Genomic DNA, 14,608 nt, shown 5'->3' with positions numbered 1-14,608 from the left:
ATTATAACAATCCATCCAATGACGATTTCACTGCTTCTTAGTAAACAGTGGGTCCCTCCCCCTTCCCAAAGGTGAACAACAAGAAAAGGAACAATTTTTTTTGTCCTCTTGAGGCTCTTGGAAGCTCCATGGCCATCCCACTCCCTAACTCCCTGTGATCCCTAATCATTCAGTATTTCCATTGACACTACCACCCAGTTGTCACCCACGCTCTCTCTCTCTGGAGATCTGGGATTCCATCACTTTCCTTCACACACTCAGGGATAGAAAGATTTACCCAACCCTCCCCTTCCTTTTCCTTTGGCAAACATGACTAAGGCATGATATGACTGCAGAAATCATACTTAGGTTTAATAAACATAATTTATGCACACAATTTCTTTATGCGAAAAAAGTGAGTAAAGATTTAAGCTAAATAAACACAATTGTCCTAATCCTATTCTAAATTTGCCCCTAAATAAGGCCTAGTAATTTCCTATTGGAGGTACAAGAGCTGCAAAATGTTCCATTACCCTAATTCTGAGAGTAGGGACTTCTCCCATGATCCCTAAAACAGTTAAGATAGAGTCCCTAGGTCAGGGATTCTCAACCAGGGTTCTAGGGAACCCTGAAGTTACGGGTTATGCAGCCTTTTCTCAGAAGTTCGGATGGCTGCTGACATCACTAGACATCACTGGAGCCCACTTCCCATGTCACTCTACAGGCCTAGTTTCTTTCTCCACAACAGAAACAACAAATGATTGATTGACTGACAGGTCCTCACATCTTCCACACTCATTCCTCTTCCACACTCGTTCCATCTGTTGTTTCTCGAAGTCTGAAAAATATTTCAGGAGTTGCTCCATGATCAAAAAGTTGGAAAAGGCTGCCCTAGAGAAAGGCTTACCCCTTCATGGCTTGAGATTAAAAAAAAAAAAACTAACAACAACCAATTGCTTCTTCCTTGTGGCCAGGGGCTCTGTCCCTTTCCCAACCCCTTGTGAGTCATCCTTCTCTTTCTGCTCAAAGGGCAGGGCAACTCTTCACCCTCTGGGCATTTAAACTCTGTAGTTTAAATGTGGTCCCTAGGTAGGGTGTTATTATCCTCACCTTGTATCATTTGCATTTGTAAGAAACCAAACTGCTCCAAGCCTGCAAGACTGAGTCAAGCCTCAGATGTTTTTGCCTGGTGTATCAACTGAGAGATGACCACTGCTTCCTCACAACAACCCATCAGTGCACAGTTACAGTGAGATTTGAGAGAAAATTCTGAAGTGCATGTTAAAAATTTTTACTAATATTTGACAATAGTTAACTGGTCTATCAGCCAACTTTACACTAGATCGCTTTAATATTATCATATTGAAGACCCATGTCTTCAATAAATGATTGATAAGGAATGTTATGATTAATCTAACTCTTAACAGCTGTACAATTTTATGATAAAATATCTTTCTTCATGGTACATGTTACCAAGAGGATGCAATTGAATTTTAAGATTAAGATGGCCCCCACCTGGTGGAATGAGCTCCCGGAGATCAGGGCCCCTGATGGAGCTAAAACAGTTCTGTATGGCCTGCAAAAGGGAGCTTTCTGCCAGGCATTTGGTTGAGACCGAGTGAAACCAGTAATATCTACAGGGCCCCTGCTCCCTCCTTCCCAGAAATCCATTAATGCATTTTGCTCCTGGTCATGGTTGCACTATTATAGTCTGTTACCTCTGTTATGGTTATTAATGTTAATATTACAACTGTTGTTTTTATATGTTATGGAAAAACCTAAGCTCCATGTATTATTTTTAATGTAAACTACTCTGAGCCTCAGGGGTGGGCAATATATAAATACAATCACTCTATAAAGAACTTGATGCCTCAAGCTTGATGCAAGAAATATGGAAACCATATATAAGTAGTCAAAATATGCAGAATCTGCTTCTTAGTTAAAAATAATAATGATACAATCCAGCAAACCAGATGTGTTTGTCTCAATTGCATATTAAACTGGGTGCTACTTACACTATAATTTGCAAAAAGGCATATGATTAAAACTTCAAAAAACATGAGTGTAATGGGTAAACCGCAGCCTCAGACTAGAAACTGGCCTTCACCTGTTGCTATACTCCCTGCCCATTCAATACCACCTGGAGCTTCCAGATTATCTTCAAAGGCAGACTCATGTGGAGTGCATTACAACAGTCTATCTTTGAGAGTACAGTGGAATGAGTCCATATGACCAGATCAAGAAAAGGAACAATCTACTTAGCTAAATGAAGAAATAATTTTAAGATGAATTTGCTTCAGCAATAACGCTGGATAAAGTCCTACTCTTTATTGATTCAATGATGGTCTGCTGAACCTCATCTGTGGGAAACATAATGCCCTTTAGCTAGGATTCAGTTTATTCCCCTCTAGCCACCTAACCAGTGCAGCCAGGCACCTAACCAGTGCAGCTCAGAACTTCCCCAGCAGCACTGGATGGTTTAGACAAAGAGATACAGAGCTGGGTATCATTGGCGTACAGATGACACCAACTCCAAAATATGAATGATATCCTAAGGCTTTACAAAGAGATTGAAAATATTGAGGATATCTGACTGAGTCTTGGGAAACGCTTAGAATGAAAACTGGTCTCCAGCAGCAAGCCTCCAGGTCCAGTGCATAAGGAAACATTTAAACCAGACCAAAACACAGCTCCCTGAAATGTACGTCTGCCTTTTAATGTCTCAACAAAACAGTATGATACATCACTGTAAGGTCTACTGCGTAGGTCATCCAGGAAGGCCTAGAGACTTTTCTTCAACTAGTTTTTCAGTCCCCTTATCCGGAAAGCCAAATTCAGGTATCTTAAAAGAAACAGGAACTCCAATATTTGTGAAGGGTAATTTGAAAGTACTTCTAGAACTTATCTAATATCACAACATACATATGTGCCTTTGGTATCCATGCAAAGTAATATAATATCCCATCATTAACACACACCATGTCCAGAAAAAGACAGCAAGGATAAAGAAGGCAAAAAAAGCTCTAGTTATAACTTTTAAGTAGGTTAAGCACAATGAAATAACGGTGAAAAAAATCTTCTGCTACCTAAAAACACATGTCATCTAATAATTAACACTGCTAGATAACACAGAGAAACAATGATGACACCGGGCAGCTAGGATTACAACTAATTCCCTCTACAATCTTAGATCTTTTGTAAATTCAGTTTTAAATTCAATTTAGTACAGTCAGCTGTCTGTAGTTATTTGCAACACATTTTCAGGATCAGAATGTAACTGCACATTCCATTTATATTGAAGAGATGGGTACCTCTATTCTTCTGACATCCTAAACCAACATGGCTGAAAATTGTTGGACACCGAGCAAGAGCTGAATTTGGGGGAAATACTAGGAAAGGGGAGAAAAACTGGTTCTAGCCATAGTTCTCAGAGACCCATCCTCATCTCTTGAGATAACAACCATGCATCCCTGGACAAAACCCTACTTCTTAACTAAATGGTAATTCAGCCACAAAAATCCTTGTAAAGGATTGTAAAAGCTACTGCCATACATGGTCTTCTCTCAGAGCTCCTAATTGTCCTCAGACCTCAATATCAGAAATATACCATCCATCAATCTTGCAACCAATCTCTCCAGTGCTTCTCCTGACTTTCATGATCCATCTTCTTCTATGAATAAAGCCTCTTTTACTCATAAGACACACAGCATGTACCTCCCTGGCCAACTACATGATGAGGAAAATATATACACAGTTCTTGGCTCAGAAAGTAGCTCTTTATTCACAAACATAAACTCTGTACAATGAAGGTTCCATTCCAACAGCACCCTCTTCAACAAAACACAAGACCATATAAACGTTTATTATGTTATGATTATTAGAAGATTTGTAAAGGTCATGGGTGGAAGTGATTATGCCAATCATATTCACTACTTCCTATTCTAAGAGAGACACTGATCCCCAAAGTAGATTACACTATGGTTTACAGCCAGTTTAGGACCACCCTTACCCCACACTTTAAACACCTATAGTAGGGGCTAGAGACTTAAAATGATCGCCCTTCTGAAACAGTTAAATGATTCCCTCCATATAAGTAACAGATCCAGGCTGTAGGGAGCTGTTCTTAAATCACTGTCTTCAGTCTCTATTAGCAGCATTCAGCCACGACTCCCAGGCGAGGTGAGTGACTGTTTTCCTTTACTTTAATGTATGACAAAGGTGGCTTGGGACAACCTTTAGGATAAACTGGAGACTATAAGCTTTGGCAACGAGTGCTGATGTCACAATATTTGATTTGTATTAACAACTTTTGTCAATGGCCACAAACATCACCTTTAAGGATTCTCCAGTCCTCTCCTTTGACAGCTTCAATAATTATGAGCCAGGCCAGGAAGCATCTTAGGTGCTTATCATTTAAAGATGGTAGCTAGGTTGCTCTTCAGCTAGATTCAAGTCCAGGGGGTACCTGACATACAAACAGGATTTTCTGGATCTAAGCTTTCCAGAGGCAAAGATCCCAAGAGAGCTTTGTCTCTCGATACCTTAGACCCCGGAAAATGTGTTGGTTTCTACTGGACTCGAAACTAGCGATTTGTCTGACATCCTCTCGCACTAATCCAGCATGTGCATGCGAGAAAACGAGGGAAATTTGAACAACAACGAGCCAACTCCTCCTGAACCCAGCGAAGACGCCTCAGCAACCGAGACAACTCACTGCCAGGGTTGAAGCCTCCCATCCTCAACGCGAAGGGCAGAGGCTTGCTAACTCCCACTGGGCGAAATATTAGCAGAGCAACAGCTCAGCCGGGGCTGGATCCTGCGGTGCATCATGTGCCCGTCTCCTTCACACACTCTCCACGGGGGACCTTCCCCGCGTATTAGGGAAGGAAGCGGATTTCCCGAGGTCAGCAGCAGCCCAGCGGGCACGCATCGTGCTCGGTGAACTGCCGCCGCCGCCGCCGTTTCCCCCTACAGGCTGCACGAGGGGATCGACACCCCTCCCTCCCTCCCTCTCTCTTAGAGTGGCGGCGGCGGCGACAGGAGCTCCAACCACATCACAAGCCAGGCCCAGAGGAGGCGGCGAGCAGGAAAGGGGGGGGGGCGCAGAGGAGGACTCTCCCCTCCCTCCGGCTCCTGGGAGTTTGAGAGCAACGCCCCCCCCCGCCCCACCGAGGACGAAACACAAACAGGAGCCGATCGAAGGGCGGCGACGCTCAGCTCCACTGGGGGGGCACCATCCAAGCCCCCCCTGCACCCGCTCCGGATGCTTAAAGGGGGATTCAGATGCGCCTCAAGACCCCCACTGGCGAAGCCTGGCTTGCACTTCGCCCCCCCCCTCGCGCCCCTTTCCCACTTCCTCACACTCCCTTCGCGGTTACGTGTCCCTCTCACTACTCCTTACAGCGCTGGGGGGGGGGGGAGGACCGCTCCAAGGCTCGGTTTGAACGCCAGCCGCCCCCTCGCCCAGCACCGCGAAGCCCGCCAAAAGAGGAGCCCCGCTAACTTTGCCCTGCAGAGCTCGTTGCCTCACCGGACACTTTCCTCCGTTGTCGTCGTTACGGGCTTCTGCTGCTTCTTCCCCTTCCTCCGCGCCGCCGCCGCCGCCGCCTCCCTCGCTCGCTCGCATTCGAAATTCCCTGGCCACGTCCCTCCGCACAAGCCCAGCGCCAAGGCTCCGGCCGCCGGCCCTCCCCGCCTCAGCCCCAGCCCCAGCCCCAGCCCCAGCCCCTCGCCAGGCAGCCAATCCTGCGCGCCCGCCAGCCCCGAGCCCCGCCCTCTCCTCTCGGCGTTGCTCTCTATCGATCAATCACGACGACGACGCCCCCCCCCCCCCCCCCCAGCCATGCCTACGGTTGCTTTTAGCTCGGCATTTCAAACTGCCCCGCCTTGACGCCCAGGCGATCTCACTTGCCTCAGGACTCGGAAAAACAAAAACGACAAACAGGAACACGTTTGAAAATGCTCTGCCCTGATTTAGGCAGGGACTTGTTAGTTTTGTAGGGAATGATCGTTATAGATGGACCGTAAATAAAGGGAAATGTTTGGGTCTGTTATCAGGATGGGCAAACTACAGGTGGCAACTGCAGTTCCCCCGGATTACAACTGATCTACAGACTACAGAGATCCGTTCCCTTCGAGAAAATGGCAGTTTTGGAGGTGGATGATGGCGTATGCCTGAAGAGCTCTATATTTGCCCCAATTCCTCCACCAAATATCCAGGAAGTGCCCATCCTGGAGTTAGCTACCCAGATTTTTGTAAGATAATGCACCGGTACATGATCCATTATGTTCCATTTATGATTTATATCATTATTATTATTATATTGAATTGTCAAGAGTCAGTTGACTAATAGATGTTCTGCATTTCAAGATCTAGCCAAGTTCTTTGGAATTGCAGATGTATAATTGCAGGATTCTTGCGGTTCCAAGTAACACTGCCTTCTGAAGCTGAGCTGGTGTTATTTGCTCAATGCCCAGGTGTTCTTGAGACTTCTAGGCACTGCCCCAGATACTCCAATAGACTGGCATGATGGTCACGTTCTTCTCCCAAAAACTCTCAAACTCTATTTGTAGCTTGTTCATGATACTCTCCTGTTCTTTCTTTTCTATTCTGCTGTTTTATGGGATTGCAGTGTCAATGATTCCATCCCTGTTTCTCTTCCTCTCCCTACAATTATGATATAAGGAATGTTATGCTCCCATTGTTCTGTGTGTAGTCATCAAATAGGTACAGTTATACAAACAGATTGTGCAATACTTATCTAAGTTTTCAGTCCACTCAATTGCAGCTGTGGAGAATACAAAGCTCTATCACATCTCCCTGGAAAGCATGATGCTCACATTTCCTGTGACAGAAAATAGTTGGGCAGGCTGCACCACAATCACATTCAGGACCTGGTATTTTGCTTCATTAAAGCATCAGACCTGTACAACTGCCAATGCCTGTTCAGTTCATATTCTGTTAGCCATCTTTCATACCTTAAATGACAAGTCAAATAAAATAAATCCTGCAGGTCTCTTGTTGGTGTTTATTAGATTATGGATATTGGGTGGAATTGATTTCATCCTTGTTTGCAACCATTCATTCCCTAGTTTGAAATTTTGTGATTGCAGGGTTGGTGCGGATCTTCTTGCTGTAGGACTTGAGTCTGGATAGGCCCGAATCAGCCATTTCTTTGTGGATGGGTAGCTTTCTGTTTTCAGTTATGTTTCTATATTCACAAAGAAGAGCATCTTGCCTTCAAAGATGCGGGGGAGCAACGCGGCACAATGTAGGTAGCCAATAGGTCAGAATGGGGTTAATACATCTACTGATAGTTCTTGAGGCATTTTCGCACAGAGGTCAAAATAGCGAGATGGCTACAACAATATTAAATCGCACTACCTCTCCCCTCCACACTTTAAAGCCTTCCTGCCACGTCGTCTCACATTTTCCCCTTCTCACATGCTGCACAAAAAAGCAAAAGAGAGCAAAGCGCTCTTTCACTCTCTGCTTCTCAGTCTGTCAATCAATGGAGCCAACCAATCGGGTGGCATACAGGTGGCGTGGGTGGTATGGAGGCAGTGCGGCCAGCATGGAGGCAGCACTCTGCTTAAGAGGTGCTCGAGGAAGGAGGGAAGGCGTCCAGGAGGATTGTGGCATGGAATGGAATGGCTGAGCAGCATACGGGCAGACCGGGGAAGAGAGGAGAAGAGGGGAAGGGGTCTGAGCACTGAGGAGAAAGGGAAGGAGGCACTAAGTTGAAAGCCACTAAAGAGAGACTTAATGGTGTTTGAACTGATGGGGAGGGAATCTACCTCATTCGCTGGGCAGGAAATGGAGGAGGGGGGAGAGCTGGACAAAGTTGAGCAGACTGTCGCACATTTCACCCTCGATACCTTCTTTTAACTGGTTGCCTACTGGTTGTTTGCTGGTGCCTCACACGTTTTAGGGTGGTGAATCCACTTTTCTGGATTCCCAAAATCGCACATTAAAAAAAGTGAAATCACAAGCCAGCTGCTGGCCAACCTCTGGATATAGGCGACATCAAGTGGAGGGGCCAGAATATGCCGCCTACATTTAGAGGCTGTATGGCTACATATCTCATGTGTAGAAAGGCCCTTGTTGTTGGACATCAAGTTTGTGGATGTGGGGGGCTCTTGATCCACATTGAGGTGTCATATTCCACAATACTATACAACCCCGAAGCTGAGCATCTAAGTGTTGTAGCAGATGCACTCCAAGTTGTACCACATAATTCTTGGAGGATGTTTTTGCTGATACGTTGGTAAGATGGTGTTTATAGCTGAAGGTCCTGTACAGGTTAATTAATGCCAAAGTACTTAGGTGTATGGTTGTGTGTAAGTCACGTGCCATTAAGGTAGACATTCAGTTTATGGTTGGCAAGATTGTTACTGAGATGGAAACAGGGGCATTCTGTTTTTCTGTACATGGGATGAGGCATCATTTAAGGTAGTAGTCAGCCAAAATTTCAAGATTCCTATTATCTCAGTCCTTTCAGTCAATTTGTGCCTTACTGCAGTGGTCATGTCAGCAGCATAAGCAAACTTCCTGGATATCGTCTGAGGAACATTAGAGGTATGTAGATTGAAAAGAACTTGGACCAAGAACCAAGCCCTGAGGTAGACTATTATTCAGTTTCTTCTGTTTGCTAATTGACTGACCCAAAATAACTTGGACAGTCCTATTGCTCAGCATGTTATTTAGGAGTCAAAATAATGTTCTGAAGATGAGACCTTATAAAAACACAACGTACAGCAGACCATCCCTCCAGACTGTGTCATAAACAGCAGTTAGATCAATAAAACCTGCTAATTACTCAAGACTGTTGTTGAGAACCTGGTCATCACAACTACAATGGAGTCTAAATCCTGCTTGCTCTATAAGGACATTGTCATCAATTCTATCACTGACTGTTCAAGAGGTTTGTTACTTTCCGTCAGATGTTTGGGCTCTCCTGGTTTCAGAATAGCAACTATCTTTGCTTTCTTGACTTATCTGGGTGCCTTACTGTTTTCACAATGTCAGAGCAAGCAACCTTAAAAGGCACAAAAAGAATGGTTGCCAAACAGGTAAATTTGGATTTTTGATTCACCTTGCCAAAAAAGTTGGGAACCACTGACCTAGCAAATAACAATCCATTAAGATACTATACTTGATCTTAGCCAAAAGGCTGAGAAATGATCCATTAAGACTCCAAGGATAGGACTGTTTTTTTGGTTTGTTTTCCTTCTGACAGTTAGAAACCAGGGGAGGGAGTGCAGTCTTTTTCATTTTGTTATTAACAAAGCCATGTTTTTTTTCCTGCATACTTGGTGAGTCCACTGGTGATGTAGAGGCCCTTATCTGTGGGTGGCCTATTTTTGCCATTTTTAATAACGCCAGCCACTTTACTGTCAGACATGCTGATTTATACGTGTAGGCTGAGGTGAATATTATATAACTGTAGGTGCTTAAACTGGCATTGAAGCATGGAATTTGTAGTGGTGTCTTATTATGTGAAAACAGTAATTTGCATATGCATTTGTTGCCTATTTAGTATACATAGCCTTGGTTATGAATTATCTTTATTCAGTTCAAACCCCATTACTTGTAACTTTCTGCACCAAAATTCTGCAGAATGTCATAGGAGACTGAAGAAAACTGTTTGAAAGCATATCTTGGACACATCTTTACACAAAATTGCCCACACATTATATACACACATACACACATCTATCTTTATATATATACCTTGAGGAAAATACACACACCCTTCAAATCATATTGATCAAGACTTGAATAATAAAAATGGTTAAAATATTTCTTTATTGGCCTAGCTTTTTCTTTTGGATCTGGTGTTCAGAGCACAAATTGTATATCATACACATTATATGTCTGTTATATAAATTATCAAAAAGTGACATGTTTTAGAAGCATGGCGACTTAGTAATCCCAGTGATCCACACAGCCCTGGCTTTTAGAATCCTTGACAAAAAATATATGTCGGTTTTACAGAGAGTCCTTAAGCAAACAAATAAATCAAAATTATAATTTTAATTTCATTAAAATGGAGATTAATTGACAATACACACCAGCCAGAGGTATTTTATCCTAACTGATGGCATAGTGGGATATGATGATGTACCCTCCAGAATAACATGGCATCTTTCACAGTTGGCCTCAAAACTAAATTAAGTGACTTTTCCTGCTGTGTTTAGCACATTAATTTCCAGTTAAACTGGAGGATAATTGTATGTTTGAAATGTGCAGGAGTAAAGCAATTACTCTTGAATAGACCACCTGTGGAAACACTTGGAATATAGTTGTCTCAGCTCAGCAAGATACCCTAAGTGATTTGTTTCCACTTTTCTGTATATTTCAGGGCTTAAAGAATGACAGAAACGTTCTTCAGTTCTGACTCTGCATTTGTTAATATCTGAAGATAAATAGGAAGCACCAGAATGACTGTTGCTGGGTTCTCCCGACTGCTTCTTGGAGGGTAGGGTTGCTAGCTCTATGCTGGAGAACTCCTGTAGATTTGGGGTAGAGCCAGGGAAGGACAAGGACTCCTGTAGGGTACAATGTCACAGAGTCCACCCAAAGCATCCATTTTCTCCAGGACAACTGATTTCTGTAGTCTGGGGATAAGATGTCATTCTAGCAGTTCCCCCAGGACCCACCTGGAGGCAAGGCATTTGTATGAAGCATTCTTATAGCAGCTTTGCTGTGATATATTTCAGCAGCAGGCAGTATTTATAACACCACTAGTGTGATCAGGTTTGCAATACAATCCTAAAAACAGTTATACCCCATAAATCCCATTGTCTACAATGCATTCCAAAGGGTCCCACTGTCTTTGGGACTGCATTGTTACTTGGCACAGAGGTATAAACAGCTGGAGCAAGGGATAGCCTAATCTCTCATAGGCCTCCCAAGGATACAGGCACCATCATGATGTTGTTTTTATTTTGTTTTTTTTCCCTTGGTCATACTAGGTTATAAAGGTCGGGAAGTATTTTAAACAATAGTTCTTTTCCCTGATCACTACCAGTTGTCTTCAACAGCCACAGAATTTTAGGCTGCAAGATTTCTTCTGCGTCCAAAAGCAGATTTAGGCCTTCCAGCCTAAAATTAAAGCTTAACTAAAAGGAGACGCCTAATGGAGTGGGTTTAAGTATAACAGATGAAGACTATATTTTACTGCTCATTGTAAGTTTATACTATTATGTAGTTAGTGTGGAGTCTTAGATTTCCTATGCAAGCTGAATCTGTATTATTGAATATATCTCCACAGTGACTCCCAGTCTAAACTTAAGGCATGACTAAAGGGAGGTACCTAATCGAGGAGGTGTAAATGTGGCCAACGAAGACTTTATTTTACCATTTTTTGTATTATCAGCTTATGCTTATACTAGATTTAAAGCCCATTTTTTACTGCCATAAAATGGGCGCTAGACAGCTCCCCCCCCCCTAGAATGCGAAGGGCACCAGCGATGTGAAGGATGGTGTCAGGTCAGTGAGGCTTTTGCGGAGCGGGCCTTGGATGGGAAGAAGGAGGCCTACCTGCGGGCATGTAGCGTGGCTCCTGAGCGGCCAAGTGGTCCGAGGGCACTGGGTCGCGACCGGCCATGAGGCGGGCGACCATGTGCAGGGGCGCGGCAGCGGCGGGGGAGCTGCGGCGGTGGCGGCAGCAGGCCAGGCGCGTTGCTGGCAGTGCAGGCGCGGCACTGGCGGCCGTGGGTTAGTCGCGTCGCTGGCAGCGGCCAGGAGAAGGCAGAGTTGGGCGGGTGTGCGGCCGGGAGGTCCGAGGGTGCTGGGTCGCGACCGGCCATGAGGCGGACGACCATGTGCAGGGGCGCAGCGGCGCCGGGGCAACTGCGGCGGTGGTAGCAGCAGGCTAGGCGCATTACTGGCGGTGCAGGCGCAGCGGTGGCAGCTGCGGGTCAGTCGCATCGCCGGCAGCGGCCGGGAGAAGGCAGAATTGGGCGGGTGTGCAGGTGAAAAGGAGCAGGGCTGGCGCGTCTTCGACGCAGCAGCCCTGCTCCTTTCCCCGCATCAAGGCGGAGGCAATGGCGGCCAAGGAGGCGCCTCCCCATTGCCTCCTTGGTCCAGGATTGACACTCAGAGGAGCACTCAGAGGAGCTTTGCGGCTCCTGATTCGCTCCTCCGAGTTTTTATCCCGGACATAGCCCGCCCTAACTGCTCCCCACCAGCCCTTACGGCTTTATTTAATCCACGGTGCCGTGGCCGATTTAAATATAACTTATACTTATATAACAACTTATATATTTTTCTTCTGTACAATTAAATAGGCCTCTTTTCCTAAATGTGATGGAAATGTGGATGGCTCTAAGATTGTGTTAAGTATAAATTGTTTTATAGGTGTTATGGGACACCAGAAATGACCGTTAAAATTGTTAAGAACTATGTAAACAAGTGTTGGAGGGGTGGTAACAGAGTGGGCTTCTCTTCTTAAACGTGGTGGAAACGTGAAAAAGTTTATAGCTTTGGGCAAAAGTTCATACCATTGTGTAGTTAATGTGGGGTCTTATATTTTCAAGCGAAGACTATTTTTTACTATTCTCTGTATTAATAACTTACATTGTCTCTATTCTACATTTCTATCTTTATGAAAATAAAAAATATATAATAATAATAATTTTAAAAAAGCAGATTTTTCCTCTCAAGTGTTTTAGGCTGTCTTTGCAGGGACTGCTACCCTATGACACAAGTTTATGTAAAGTGAAAAGGGAACCCCAGCAACAAAGTAAACAGTCTAGCTGTCAGCTTTGTTGTTTTACATGACAATGCTATCTCCTTGATCTTCCATGGCTCTCAATTAATCTTCCAACAATGAAGAATTTATGAGCAGTCAAACCTCTGTTGGTCGATACTTCTTCATAACCCTCACTATAATCATTTGACTTTATAAACAATTACATGAGTACAGTCCCATTGATTCTCCTGATTTACCCGATGAAGTAGGTCCACAAAAGAGTACTCTTTGTGTGTGTGTGTGTGTGTGTGTGTGTGTACGCTAGTTTTTAAGGTGGCACAAGCCTCCTTCTTAAATTCCTGGGTTTTCAGGTTTGGAGCCTTCTAATGTAATCTATTAAAACACAAACCAAGAAAAGTAATCTTGGATGTCTTTTAGCTACAACATTTAATTAAATACTTTTTTGTTGCTGATACACTGAGCAACAACAGCATCCATGCTGTTTCATAAGATAAATCATGGTATAGCACTGCCTTGCAAAGGACTTGGAAGAGTGGTAGGGACTACTGATAATGCCTTAAAGTCAGTAACAGGAATGTTGGAGGAGGGCAGGATTAATTGAGAGAGATGTCCTTCTTCACCTTTTGGATAGGATATTGTTACATAACCCATAGCAGCTCAAACTTCTTACAACACAGAGGCTAAGGATATGATTGGATCAACAAGCTTAAATTCAGATAAGCTTAACTGGTTTGTGGCTCAAGCTGGATGGTGGTAGCAATGTGGACTAAAAATGCTTCTTAGCTTTTGAATGGAAAAAAGATAACTTTCTAATGAAAATATTTAATCACTTCAGTATAAATCACACTACTTCAAATTTAAAATACATTATGTTATAACAACAGCCCTCTTGGCCAATCTAGTCCACAGCTGTACCTCATGTGTTATTTACCTCCGGTAGCACCCTGTGTCATTATTTCAAAGTGGAGCAGGTTTTTTGTGAGGACCCGTATAGTTTGAAAAGAACAATGACACAAATGCTGCTATTTGTGTACATCAAATTACTGGTGGGGGCCTTAAGTTGCCACGTCCCCCCTCCATCTCTGCACTTTTTATTGCAACATTCTTTACATTTTTAACTCCCTTTATTAATCATGGTTTGTAATGCCTTAGACTGGTTTTCATTTGCATTGTTTTTCCTGTGGAGCTTAATCTTACAGCATTAGTTATTGGTGTTCTTTACTTTCTAACTGAATTGCTTTTCATCCCCGTCCCCCAAATCTTCCTTGATACTCAATGAGAAAGGTCTTCTATAAATGAAGATGATGATCATGTTGATAATGATATCTCTGCCAACTTACACGTCTCACACAGTGGAACATTTTTTTTTTTAAGAGAGGGAGAATAATCCCAGCCTTGCTCACACAGTAAAAGTTGTATTTCCGCTTTTTTGTATTAGATTCTCATTTTGATTTCTTAAAATAGTATACCAGCCGATGTGACCTCTGTCTGAGCTGGGATGAATGCTGACTCCAGGGAGACCATAGCTATTTAGATTAATCAGGAAAACCAGAGACAGAGTGATCAGGTAATTATCTTTTTTCTTTGTCCAGACCTTTTCCGGTGGAAGTCCGACACTCCATTGCTAGTTCTAGCAGAATGTCTGTTGCCTTCTACCCTTTTGTCAAAGGTGACTAACTGGGGACTTGGGAAAGATTCCATTATTTTCTTTCCTGGGAAGAATCTCCACCTTCACCAGCTTCTCACCTCTACCCCAATTCTTTTAGTAAGGTTTAATTTTGTCTATCACCTTCCTGCTTGGATTTGTGTTGAGCCTGTCCCTGCCACTCGTGTGGGGCTCATAAAATGCAATTTTGGGCTATTTGCAGAATAATAAGAGGCAATGGCAGGATAACACACAAGAGCAGGCA

General features: G+C 43.7%; 1 protein-coding gene across 22 annotated transcripts in view; it reads right to left on the bottom strand.

The window, feature by feature from the left end:
- Positions 1 to 5,671, bottom strand: part of EPB41L2 (erythrocyte membrane protein band 4.1 like 2) — a 114,663-nt gene extending 108,992 nt beyond the window's left edge. For all 22 annotated transcript variants that reach the window (XM_077353050.1, XM_077352878.1, XM_077353000.1 and 19 more), the window contains exon 1: positions 5,510 to 5,671. The gene's annotated coding sequence lies outside the window, so the exon portion shown is untranslated. The remainder of the gene's footprint in view (positions 1 to 5,509) is intronic.
- Positions 5,672 to 14,608: the final 8,937 nt, after the last annotated feature.

The sequence above is a fragment of the Paroedura picta genome, chromosome 1 (genome assembly GCF_049243985.1).
Source record: "Paroedura picta isolate Pp20150507F chromosome 1, Ppicta_v3.0, whole genome shotgun sequence".
Classification (NCBI taxonomy): domain Eukaryota; kingdom Metazoa; phylum Chordata; class Lepidosauria; order Squamata; family Gekkonidae; genus Paroedura; species Paroedura picta.
The sequence above is the reverse complement of the archived record's forward strand: the minus strand, read 5'-3'. Positions and strand labels throughout refer to the sequence as shown.